Genomic DNA, 12058 nt, shown 5'->3' with positions numbered 1-12058 from the left:
CTCTCCATCTGAGGAGGTCTACAATTACATCTCGCCATAACTGGTCACTCTGCAATTACATGGCCTACCACAGAATACCCCCCCCCCCTCCTCTGAGCAGCACCACTGCTCATATGGTAGACCAAAATAGAATAGTTCTGTGTCTGTTTGGATGGTGTCCCAGCTGTAACTATGCTTCGCTGCTTGACTGACAGAGGGATGTGGGCCCCCCGCCCCCCAAGAAAAACCCTTTAAGGCCAGTCACATTTAGACTGCGAGCAGTCCCACTCCAGCAGGCTTTGGTGGTGGTTGTCCCAGCTGGGCTCCCAAAGACGAGAAACAGAGCGAGACAAAGTTAGAGCGAGTGTAGGAGAGGACGCGGACGGACGGCTCTGCAGTGAAAAAGACAAGAACTTTGAGCTGCTACTATGAGCCCTCCGGGGAACACTTAAACTAGACCGGGTAAGTTTGACGACCGGTCTAATCTCAACTTTGGAGTGATGCTGAACTTTAAGGTTGGAAGATAAGTTGTGTAGATGTAGAAACGTCCTCAGGAGCAGTTGCTCACTCGGCTGACAGGTGTTGAAAGAGAGGACTTTCCTATCGGCGGTGCGGTTGTTAATGTGCAAGGTGCCTGTAGCACTGAGTCCATAACAAAGTGTTTTAACTGTTAAAGTTGGTTAAAGTTATAAAATAAATCATTGTTAATGTTGAACATATCAATGTGACAATGTAAGAAGGGTAATAAAAAAAAGAATAGCGGTACTAAACCTGCTAACATAACATTACGTCACAAGCCTGATGTCAATGTTAACGTTTGGTTTCACACGGGACACGGGCATAGGTCTCCTCAGTGAAAGTCCTGTGCGTGTTTGAGGTTTCCCTTCCCTTCGTCATCTCAGAACTCAGTGTTACACCAGGCCACTGCAAGCTCTGCAATGGCAGTTAGACATTTGCTTCGAGCGAAAGCAAAAACGGTCACAATCATCTCATTCGTGGTTGGCAACAAAACTCAATTCCAACATTTTTTCCTTTCATTTGTGGGCGCTTTTCTGTGGTAACTTTGACTTGCCAATCGGTGCCATCCCGATAAATATGAATGTCGCTCAGGGATACCGGCAAAAAATACTTTGCGTTTTTGTTCTGAGTCACGCTGCAGCTAAACCATGTGTGGCTATGAGTGTTGTGTGTGTGGCCACGACTGTGGGAAACAACAGAGATTACAGCGAGGCTGACGGTGATGATGATAAGGACACGGCTACCATATGTCCTTGCAGGTGTGTGTGTGTGTGTGTGTGTGTGTGTGTGTTGGCCTGGAGAAACCTCACTGGTGACATCACATCTCTGAATAGAAACATGAACCTAACAGCAAATGTGTTACAAGGACCAGAAGTCTTCCTGTTTTTTGTCGCCATGTAATTCATGTTGTCAGGAAGAAATTGCACGGCGCACACACAAAGTATTTAGTTGTTGAGTTTTTTTAACTTCTTCCTGTTCCTGTTTCGTTGGGTGTTATTAGTCGGACTGCACTAACAATTAGGATCTCCACTGCTTCTACAGTCATTTATTATGACATGATTGCTGCTTCACTCACAACAGAAATGCTAGCTTAGCATCAGTCTAACATTTCTGGACATTTCAAACTGATTTGAAGGGCTCCCTGCCAACGTCTGTTCAGCACTTCTACCCAGTAACACAGAACCGTTTGGGGGAAAACGGAGAGGCCGCCTGGTGATCCGCTGAGGAGGGCGTAGCGTGGTCAACGGGAACCACACACTCAGGTGTGGCCCCCACACGGGGAGAATCTCAGGGTTCATGTGTGTGATATTCTCGTCCCTGCTCAGCCTCAGCCCCACAGTCATTGTCTGAGACATGAAGAGAGCGGCTCACCGAGGGTGGGACTGAACTTTGTGACCACGGCTAAAGTTGGAAACACAAACCTGCACTTGGAGCCTGATTTCAAAGGAGCCATTGGCAACGCTTTGTGTGTCCAAACTAGCAAGCTTGTACTAAACTGTGTTCATGCTCAACATGAAGACTTATTTTACTCATCAAAGACTAAAGTCACACCCTGTATAGTCGCTCTTGTAAAAACAGTTAACGTGTATCAACAGTTATGGACTTACATCCCATAAGTGTAACTGGAACCTACCAAACGTCTTCCATTCTCAATTCGTAGCCTCTTCTTTTTAGATGAGGTAGTTTCTTTATTTGTGTCTTGCTATTTTTCCATCTGTCCTCTGCGTGTCTCTGTGGCCTGTTTGGAATCAGGTCTGGGTCATTTCGACTCCCCTCCCACTAGTCTGGTGTTCCCCACATGCTACTTCTCAACAGCCCGGCCAGTCCTCCATCCAGATGACCACTGATGGCGTTTTCTTCAGTGAAAACAAATACGTTATACTTCTTTTCACAATTTTGCCTGTATTTGAAATGTATCTGTACTATTGAGCAAGCGATAACATGGACTTCTTTTTGCAATCAGAGGAGTCTCTCTGTGATGCACTTTGACACCACATCACTTTTTAGACCCAGGGATTAACGGCTGGCTGGTACCTTTGAGTTGCTGACCTCTGACCTCCAGGGAGCGCAGAAAATATCTTCCTCTGCATGGAGGCAACTGCCTCACTTTTATTAATCAAAGAGGCAGTTATTATGGCTTCAAAACAGCTTATGTCAGCAAAACCTACTGCTGTTTATTCAAACATTCATTCGTCCAAGTAATAAAATCTGATAATAATACCATTTTGAACAGAAATGAATCAGAAAACCTTTGTGCCAAGTATGGAGATTGTAAACAGGCTGTAAGTCAAACCTCCTTCCCTGATGTACACTTTAAATACTGCTGGAACGCGGTTTACATGTTTACTTGTGTACACGTCTGACGCCGCTTTATTGCGAGTGACAGTGGCAGTTTCGCTTTCCTTCGATGGCGTTAATGACTCAGTGGAGGCTCCCTTCAAAGCGGCTACTCAATTAGGAGAGTGCAGGTATAAATTTTTGTGTAGGTGGGCCCAATATGGCAGCTACTCTGGGACCCGAGACTGGGAGATGAATCAATATCAGGCTGGTTGAGTTAGAACGTCGCTCTTGTTGACCTCTTTTTCCTTTCTCTCTTCTTTTCCTCCTATCGCCATCTGCTAATTGGCGGGGAGGTCACGTCTTTCTGGGCTTCGGTCTGTTTATCTGCCTCCTGTGATTGACATCTACCGTATTGGCTCTTGGGCCCTTGTTACGGTTCATTGGGGAGATCATGAGAGGAAACGGAGGCATTGGTACTTCTGTGCTTGTGTTTTCTGTATGATTCACAGAAGATAGAAGGGTCACCACTCGCTCCTCCTTGCGAAGAAGTCCTGAGAGAGAGAGAGAGAGAGGGAGAGTCTTACGACTGTTGTCTCTCAGGGTTTAACTCCAGGCCTCACTAAGACATTCAGTATCCACCCAGAAACGGTTTCATACCAAAGCAATTGCAACTCGGAAGAGAGGTTTGAAAATGTGAAACCAACGTTCGATTAATCAGATTTTAATCTGTCATTATGAAAATGAAAAATAGAGAAACAAAGCGCTATTTCTATGGGTCGTTACGTTGATCTTTCAGTCTAAAACCAGAAAGTTATTTCATTTACAATAATCCTTCTATTTCAGAACCTGAGAAAAGAAAACCTGACATTTTAAATAGTCCAGCTGCATATTAGCTTTATTTGTTATATATCGGTCCGTTGTTTGGCCTAACTCAATGAAAGTGAAATGGTTCGTAAGACCATGGTTCAATTACAACAATAATTTTGACAAAGTGGGTATTTGTAAATGATACACATCTCCGGAAATTACACTTGGGGTTTGTATCTCAGAATACTCTGTATCTCTCAAATGAGACATGGCAGACTGTTTTCCAGACCCAATTTATCAGAAAAGTGTTTACTTTTCATGTCCAAGTGGAAAAAAAGACCCAAAATGGCATTTTTGAACTCCCAAGTGTGGACACATATGGAGCTTTTTCATGCATACCTTGCGATTTTTGCAGCCGATATTTACTTATCACATTGACCCCACTTGTGCCCTCTTTTCCCCGCATGTGCCTTTGGTTCAGCAGTGGAATAACAGAAAACGCCTTGAAGAACTCCGCCCTGCCCTGAAGTGGTGGCAGATTCCTCGTCTCAGATCTGGGCATTGGATCCATCCTCCACCCCGGATTGTTACTCTTCCCTTCCACCCTAAACGCACACACACACACACACACACACACACACACACACACACACACACACACACACACACACACATATGGACCCAGCCCACCTAATTTACTCCCACCTTCTAACGCAAAACAGCTGTAGAGTCGACTTGCGAGCAACTGCTGCTATTACGTCCTCCTCCCCTCCTACTGGGTTTCCATTTTCTCAGAGTTTGTCGCTCACGAGACCAAATGTGTCGTCTAAACCCCACATCTATTAGAAGCTTATTTATGTTGGACATGAGCTCGTGAATTTACATCGTAGGTGCCCGTGGTTTCTTCGACATGTAAAGCCGTCGCTGGTCCAATGCGCCATTTCCAAAGCACTCCATCTAACTGAAGGAGCCGCGCGAAGAAAATGCCAGTGATGTCATTTTCCGCAGGGTTGATGGGAGAAAATCAAGCAGTGATGCTGAGGGTCCAGTGCTCCTGGTACTGTCGGGAATCTGCTTCAAAGGATTGCTTTGGCCACACGCCTGGAGTCCGACCTGGAAGATGATTTCTCAAGAATTTATCGCTGACTATAAAAACGTTGGCCTCAATACTCGAGAAGCTCCTGGAAAAGCGATGGACTTCATATTGCTGGAGACTTGTTAAATCCAAATATGAATCAGATGTTTGTTAAATTGCGCTAAATAATCAAAAATAATCAAGTTCAATTGTACTCGATAATCAGGTAGATTTTTGGTGGGTTTATAAAAGTGTTATCATGGATCTTTTTTTAATCAGGGATGCTGAATTAGGCATAAAACATACAGTAAGGTGCAGACGAAGTTAGCGGGCTGCGTGACGGGCATTTGACCTTTTCTGGATCCTTCGCATCACGGGGACCAAAACTCAGGCTCCATAAGTAACCGACGCCCCCATTTACCCCGTCACGCTGGGCCCGTCTGGACTGGCCTATGGATGTGTGGCAGCTGTGCTGTTATTCTCCAACACCGGAGCCACTCATATTTGTACCATCGCAGAAGGATCATAAACCTTGACGAGGTGTTTACATGCACGTGTGTTTGCTCCTCTGTGGGTTTTCATTGCACAAACATTTCCAATGATGTTTTGGTTTGGATCCTCCAGCAGTGGGTGGCCAGGGTTGAACAAAAAAAATCCCCTCGTCCTGCTCATATCCTTAAAAAACCTTTTCAGGGACACATGTCTTATGACACTGTGCTTCTCTGTTTGGAGTTGAGTTCTGGTTTTGAAGTTTGCACATATCTATTCTTTTCACAAAGGCCACGCAAGTCAGACCACAACTGGTGGTGGTTTCTTCTTCCCTCACAGCTGCCCGATTTCAGTTTTTTCCCCTTCTTCTTTGCCACGAGGACTGCTTCTTAGCCAATTGTATTCTGTCTCTGAGTTGGGTGTGGTTGAGGTGAAGTCATACATCACAGCACCCATCAATCCTGTTGTTTTTTGGTTATAACTGACTGACTTTTTCTCCTGTCACGTCTCGAAGGGTTAAACTAGCACCAAGCTGTCGCAGCGTGATGACAGAGAAGTTTGTTTGCAACATGTGTCACGTTAATTTAAGCTGATTATGGTCGTACACCCTACTTTTGCCTGACCCTCCGGTAAGCCTGTCTACAATTATGGCTCCCTGTTGGCCAGGCGATGCATGCGTGTGCCTCTCTGCGGGCCTCGCTCATTCATTATTGAGCGACTCCTGATGTTTTAAAGACCGTCACAGTACCGGTGTCAGGTACCCGGCCGATCCCCTCCGCTGAACCACACTGTGCCAGGATACAGTTCCCGTTGAAGCTGCTCCCGAATGCTCCTGAACTGCAAAACCTTTTGTTAGCTTTGGATTTTGACTCAACCACGGCTGATTTCACCAACACTGTTTGTACGGCTAACCTGCGATGGAACTGGGGAGCTTGAAATGCATTTGGATATTTGTCTTGGCCTGATGGTGGGGCTCTTCGAGCTCTGAGGAGGTATGGGGCTGCTATCATTAACATTTCTTGAGAATGAGAATTAAGGGTACTTTTATTGCTGACCATAAAAAACCAAGACAGCAATGTGTTCACTTTAGCAGACTTGTGGTGAAGCAATATGGTTATTTATGCAGCTGAAATTTTTTGGGGGAAAGTCTTGGACTTCTTGGTCTCTGAGGAATAAGGGGGTAAAGTGTAACAGCTATCAGTCGTAACGATCTTTACAGTTTTATTAGTGCGATATTCAGCAGGGAGACTGACTTCGGTTGGGGTTGCAGGTTCTGTTTGTGTGCAACTTGATCCATAAGTGCAGGTTGCCTAGAAACCCCATGAGGGTTCAGCAAAAACAGAAAAAAAGCAAAAAATGCTCCCAGACTCAAAGAGATTTTGGCCTTACAAGGGGATGTTGTCATTCAGTCCTGTTTGGAGTGTGTTGGGGAAAGACTTTTTATCTCCCAAACTGGTGCACAGAGCAACTGTGATAGACTTAATTTATTGTATACAGAACCAAGAACAGCTCTGTGTGTGCATGGAAAAGCCTTGTACGCTATTCTACTTTTATCATGCTGGAGCTGAAACCGCTGGTAACATTTCAAACTGCACAAATGCTGGAAAATTACTTTTCTAGCCTTTCTCTTCAAATATGCCTCCAGTAAAAGTGGTAAAAGTGTGTTTGTCTTTATTGTCTCTTCTGATTGCTGCTTAGAAGAAAGACAACCTTTTGTTCTTGTTAAGTCCAAATGCGAAAAGAAATAACAATTCTGTGGAATTGAGATGTTCCTCCTGGCTCCTCGAGTCCACTCCCCCTGTAACAGCGGGCGAGTGCCACAAATAAAATGTGGAACTCCTACTGTCGGGCACCTTCCTCTGGGAGCATTTCACACGTCAAGCCAGCCCTTCTTCTCTGTAGAGGCTGGAGACAGATGCTGAAAGATAACAGTCTCTCTCCTGCTCCTCCCAAATGGGTCGGGTAGAATTAAATAATGAACTACTACTCTTTCTACCAAAACAACTAACTGATACGTTTTTAATCTTCTCATTGTAATTACTCTTTGTGAAGACTTCTTTCTAACTGCACTTTGGTATACATAAAACTAGCGATGGATGGAGGGCCGGTAGCCTCCAGCTTTGGCTTGTGGCCAAGGAGTTTGCTCAGAAGGTCGTTCACATCGCCGACTAGCTGGGAACCTGTGAGGGATCTCATGGGAAAGCGTAGAGATGACGACATTGTGACATTTCCGTGTTTCATTGTTGTCCATTTTAGGTACTTCATTTAATGGCACGCCGTTGGCTAATGTTTAAGCCAAAAAAAATAGGCAACCGAACTTAGATTTAGGCAGGAAACCATATCTGACGTCATTGGCGTTCCTGAAAAAACAGCAACCGGTGCTCTGGAACGTTGGCCTCTTAGTTTGAAGTCTGTTTGCCGACCATGTTGCAGATGCTGAAACTATTCAGACTATACAGATGCAACTCTCGTGGAACAAACTCGTTTTAGCTGAGTGTCAGCTTGGCAAAACATAACCCAACTAAAAATAAGTCCCTCATTCCAATGTTATCTGTGGAATGCCCTGCATTTAGCCTCGCTGGGATAATGGGCAAGAGCACTGTTGTGTCTGGAGGGAACAAGTATGTTCTTCCAATGCCTGGCTCTCTATATTCTACGACAGACAAATCAATGGGAGATTTCATTTATTTCATAATAAACTTAATAGTCCACATGGGTCCTGTCAAAGTCCCCAAAGCTGACATAACAATGGTCCGTAAGTTTGCGATGCATAAGCTTATGTTACGTTAGCTAATGTGATATTAGCTCACATAAAGTTAGCATGAGTTACGTTAGTTAACCGTGCGTTAGCGTAGCTTCTATTAAATGGACCAGTTTGTTTCTACACATCACTGGGCCTCGGTCACAAGTTCTCTCACTATTCTTCACATCAGGAATTATTATATTTGAGGATGTGGCTGCTGTTTCTGCAACATATTCAGTGGTAAAATTGACGTCTGTAAATCTGTATACTCCACTACATCCTGTGGCAACCCCAATGCTTCCTTTTAACAGTATCGCTCAAACAATAATGATCACAGTACTTGCTAGCATAATGGGTTGAGCGTGGCAGTATAATCTGGCTTAGTTGTCATCTGATATACCGTGCAATGTACCGGGAAACGACCTCAGCTTGTAACTCGGAAGATGTAAACAAAGCTCCTGCGTTGCTCAATAGAAGCTAGCTGATTTGCCAGATGTTCAGACAGTGGGCATTATCTGCCGCCATGTGTGAGTCTCTGTGTCCCGGCACAAGGGTCCATTTGAGCCGGCTCACTATGCGTGGGTTGGGAATGTCAAGTCCATGGCTCAGTGCTGCTTCCAGTTTGCTCCCCCCTGCATGACAGCTCCGTGGCGAGACCGTGACAGCCGTCTCCTCCCGACAACCTCCAGGTCCATGACGGCACGTAGGCAGCACGGCACCGGCCAGTCGTCCGATCCTGAGTATTTAAAGGCCAAAGGCCAGGGACGACAAGTCACAAGCTTTGGGCTTTAGTCAGTGTGAGATAAGAGAGCAGCAGGAGAAGAAGCCTTTTGTCCGTAAACGCTGGCAGTTTTGAAATCAAGCCAAAGCATAAGGAATCGGTTACGGAATGAGGCACTCCTGAAACAACAAGGATATTAAACTTTGGAGAACTCAGCCTGACTCCCTCAATCCTGAACTCCATCACATTTATTCAAGCTGGTTTTGGCCTCTCAAAACGGTCAGTTGACTTCCTCGCTTCTCTCGATTTCCTCCCGAGTTAGATTTATTTTGATTTTGTTTAATAAATGTTCATTGCTTGGCACAGTGTTTGGGTATTTTGTTTTTTTGCAGAACGGTTTTTGTATTGAGTTGGTGGTTTTACTCAGAATCTGCAAAAGACATTCTGCTTCACCACAGAATATTTTAGAAAAGGCTGAACCACTGATTCTGCAGTTATGGAGAGAACAAACAATGAGGTCAGCGGATAATGACATTTTGGCGGTAGATCAGCCTGCACGTGTGCTGCTTTTATTTGTTGGTGAAGAAAGAGGCCTACGACATAAGCGTGCATAAAAAACGGAGACTATCTGTGGCACAACAGTATTTATATTTAATATTATAATTATATTGTCATATAGGCCTTTTATGTTTATATGGTTCTCACAGAGACAGTTTTCTCTGGTCAAAATGAGTCTCAGAGACATGGAAAACGATGATCCCCTTGAATTCCAACCCATAATGCAATCAAAACCTTCATTTATAATTGCCAAAGCAGCCTCTGTTATTTGCAAAGTGGAAAGAAGCACCTACGTACGGGTCTAATATTAATACCACATGACCGCCGTGTTTGGCGAAATGTGGTGGGTAATTTGCGGTGGAATTTTAAGCGACAATTGGAAGGACATGACAGATGTGCCCAGGATTAAGATAAAAAACAACCTATGCAATCTTTACAAATTACCAGAGGTCCTCAGGTATTACTAATCTCATGAAAATATGGATATTTCATTCTAGAAAGGAACAAACCACTTGTTGCAGTCAATATATGAGTTAACCAGACAGCTGAAGAACTGGTGGTACTTCTGTGTACCTTTGTGGTCATTTGCTTTTGAAAAAATGAAAAACAATACATTTTTTCAGTACGGCTATAGTGGATTAGTGGATAAGTGTGCTGCTGTTAAGGTTTAGTGGGAGTTCATTGTCAGTCTCTTTTGTTGCAGTGTTGGTTTGGTGGAAGATTGTGTCCATCAGAGAGAACTATTATGAAAAGAATGATATTGAGACAAATGTGGTAAACCGTACATTATTTACATGATTACATTAAAATGATAAAAGTTGATATGAGCCTTTAAACTCGGCGTATTATCTCGACCCTTTGCCGTTTGACCGCTCAACCTTTGGAGCAAACAGTGGAGCTGCAGACACAGTATATGAAGCCACTGAGCTGACATAAGGGAAGAAAAAAGTAGACTTGCGTGTAAAATGCAGAAGGTGGGGTGACGGTACACGAGAAATGACTGGACAACTGCCAGTAACAGAAACATGCACGCAACATTTAAATCCCCCCTCGACACACACGTGAAGCATGAATACGACTGCTGCGGTACGTCTCCAGACAGCGCGGCGGTTTGCCTCACACACACAGCTCGCAGAGTGGTTGTTATTTTACCCGGCATGTGACATGAGGCCGAGACAGAGGTGTCCTTTGTTTGGCTACCTGCAACCGAAGCGTTCTCCATGGTAACCGAGCAGGGGAACCCACGGGGCCACTCGGGTTTCAGTCCAGACATGAAAAGAAATGTCCACCCCAGCGAGAAAATTTGCCCGGATCCTGTCGAAGCTGCAAGGCCCTGTCGAAGTTGACCGCCTGCGAAGGGTATTTCTGCAACACTTGCAGCATTCCTGTGCTCGGGGACATTTAAACTCTGCATGATTGCAACACAACACAGGGCCTTGTTTACCAAAGTCCGCAACAACCTGCTGTAGATTTTTTTTGGTAAAAATAATAAAACTTTCACTCTCCCTCGGGCATCGTGTTTTTTTGTTTTTTTTGCAGTCGGCAGGCCACTTTCTGCAAAATGACAGAGATCACTTTCAGTGCAATGGTCCTTAACACGGCACTTAGTGGCACACTCTAAGTGCTCAGGACTGAATAGCTTGATTGGACAACTCATCTCCATTTGTATGGTAATCCACAGAAGAGCGCAGTAACAAGCCGGTGGCACATGTAATGGAATCTGTTGGATCCGTGTCTCGTTGGCCGTGACCCTGAGCTCAATTTCAGGGCTGATGTAATTAATCTACGCCTCGATTATAATAATTGAATGGTGCAATTATATCAGCGGCCATTCTGTGCTTTTCTATATTCTACTCTAATCTAACTGCACTGAGTAGGTAGATGGTTTTTTCCCCCAAAACTCTGAGTGCACTTCCAGACTTCCATGGTTTTGGCACAGCGCTGGTATAATTTCTGATTAGCCGTGATGCTTTCTCTGAAAATGGCCCTGGAGGAGCCATGCCAAGACTGCAGTTAAAATACTCCCTCCTCCCCCTCCCTCTGCATCCTATTCCTGCTGCCTCCTATCTTTATGTTTCTATGGGTAATATCTCTTCACCTATTCATCCGCCTGTTAAATCACAATCACTTACTCAGTCGCTTACCTCTCTAAAAAAACGTAAATGTTTTTTTTTCTTATCCATCATCAAATAGTTCCCTTTGTGCACATAATAATAAAACCCGGGGAGTTTCGTTGGAGTGGGAACAAATGGTAAAACAAGAAAGGGCGACTCCCCCTGAGGTTTTTGTCGTGCACAATCCTCTCCATCTCCAGACGCCACAGAGTGGACGAGTCCTTCTGTCATCGCTTCGGCCTAAAGACTGCGGCATTGGAGTAGCAGGCCGACACGGGATCAAACTAGTGACGTCCAGCGAGCACCACACACCCCTCCTCACTTTCTTTATTGTGAGTTCTCCTGCTTAGATTTATCGATCCCACAACACTCTCTGGGGCATTTAATGAAAAGCTGAAACGTGCTCCGTGACACGGGCAGGGTGTGTCTTTGTGTGCGTGAGAGAGATGTAGTTTCACTTTGTAACTACCTGCTAATTACTCGGCACAGTAAACATGGAATTTGTAACCACACCACTGCAGCATATCATTAACTAAAAGGATTAGAGTGTGTTTCAGGCGGGAGGGCGTCCACGGCTTCTCCCGATTGGGAACGTACTAATCTAAACGGGACACATCAATAAAACGGTGGAATAAAGTTGCGGGCACTTAAGAGCGTCAGCCTCTTTTTCTCAGGCTCAAAGTAAGGAGGAGAGTCCCTGGCTGGCAGCCAGCCAGTAAATTAGAAGATAAGAAATATTATTCCACTGGCACACCAGCGGCTTGCAGCTATTT

The 12058-nt window shown here is 44.7% G+C and overlaps 1 protein-coding gene across 5 annotated transcripts in view; it reads left to right on the top strand.

Annotated features, from left to right (window-relative positions):
* Positions 1 to 255: 255 nt before the first annotated feature.
* The window catches only part of insc (INSC spindle orientation adaptor protein), a 32815-nt gene continuing 21012 nt past the window's right edge, over positions 256 to 12058 (top strand). For 2 of the 5 annotated variants that reach the window (XM_040163685.2, XM_040163683.2), the window contains exon 1: positions 256 to 441. The gene's annotated coding sequence lies outside the window, so the exon portion shown is untranslated. Of the gene's footprint in view, positions 442 to 6007; positions 6142 to 8528; positions 8893 to 12058 lie in introns of those variants that run through there. The other 3 variants (XM_078083248.1, XM_078083247.1, XM_040163684.2) reach the window with 2 other exon arrangements.

The sequence above is a fragment of the Gasterosteus aculeatus genome, chromosome X (assembly GCF_964276395.1).
Source record: "Gasterosteus aculeatus chromosome X, fGasAcu3.hap1.1, whole genome shotgun sequence".
NCBI lineage: Eukaryota > Metazoa > Chordata > Actinopteri > Perciformes > Gasterosteidae > Gasterosteus > Gasterosteus aculeatus.
This window is presented reverse-complemented; position numbering and strand designations above follow the sequence as displayed.